At 35.8% G+C, this 1,317-nt stretch overlaps 1 non-coding gene across 1 annotated transcript; it reads right to left on the reverse strand.

Annotated features, from left to right (window-relative positions):
• Positions 1-353: 353 nt before the first annotated feature.
• Positions 354-464, reverse strand: trnal-caa. The gene is made up of 2 exons: positions 427-464; positions 354-399 (listed from the first exon to the last, which is right to left on the reverse strand). It is a non-coding gene; the product is annotated as a tRNA-Leu (tRNA).
• Between the last annotated feature and the right edge of the window lie 853 nt (positions 465-1,317).

Consider the following 1,317-nt stretch of genomic DNA (forward strand, 5'->3'; position numbering starts at 1 on the left):
GATTCCAAAGCGTTCAGAGTGACTTTGGGGTTGCTGGGTGCCAGATCACGAGTGGCATAAACCACTGCGAGCTGCAACTCCCACGGCAAATCTGCACACAAAATCCATCATAAAATTAGGACTTGCTGAAGCACTTTCCTGTTGATAGAGAACTAAAAATCAGAGAATAAAGATAAAGATTGATAAAGGACTTGTTTATTTAATCCTTTAGTGATCAGTTACACTTTTTGCCAGAGCCTCGACTGATGCTGTCATGTTTTTCTGTACTTGTTTATTCTTTATGTCTGTGTTTGAAATACAAAGGAGAATAATTATTTCATTATTGTTTTGATTTCTAATGAAAATAAAGTCACTGTCAGAAGTGGGATTCGAACCCACGCCTCCATGTGAAGACCAGAACACTTAGTTTCCTGGAATGTATAGAAGCTTGAGTCTGGCGCCTTACACCGCTCGGCCATCCTGACATACAAGCATGTGTTTCTTATCCCCTTAGTGGCTGATAAAACTATTTTTTTACAAATTTTTGTCGACTTGTTTATTTTAATTATCCTTTTATTTGTGTGTTCCTTATCTATCTATATCAGTCGTATCTGTTTTTCTGATTGAATGCATATATATTCCTGTTCATCTTTCCTATCCCATCTAATTTATATATTCATCTGCTTGCTTGTCTGTATTAACATTTTTTTTGTCTGTCTTTCTGTCTTTCCCACAATTAGGAAACCATCTACTTGTTTATTCTGTATGTCTGTGTTTGAAAGACAAACAAATTAATTTTATATTTTTGTTTTGATTTCTAATGAAAATAAAGTCACTGTCAGAAGTGGGATTTGAACCCACGCCCTCATGTGGAGACCAGAACACTCAGTTTCCTGGAACGTATTGAACCTTGAGTCTGGTACCGTTCAAATATTGCTCTGTCTGTCATATATTTTTTCTAAATGCCTATCTGATAGCTTGTCTTTCCAATCTACCATGTTGTCTGTCTGTCTGTCTATCTATCTATCTATCTATCTATCTATCTATCTATCTATCTATCTATCTATCTATCTATCTATCTGTCTGTCTGTTTGTCTATCTGTCTATCCATCCATCCATCCATCCATTCATCTGCTGCTTGTCAGTATTAACTGTTATTTTCCGCTCTGTCTGTCCCACTATTAGATAAACATCTACTTGTATCCTCTGTATTTCTTGTTTGAAAGACAAAGGAAACAATATTTTTATATTTTCTAATGAAAATAAAATTACTGTCGGAAGTGGATTTGAACCCACGCCTCCATGTGAGACCAGAACACTCATATTCCTGGAATGTAT

This window comes from Silurus meridionalis, chromosome 3 (genome assembly GCF_014805685.1).
Source record: "Silurus meridionalis isolate SWU-2019-XX chromosome 3, ASM1480568v1, whole genome shotgun sequence".
NCBI lineage: Eukaryota > Metazoa > Chordata > Actinopteri > Siluriformes > Siluridae > Silurus > Silurus meridionalis.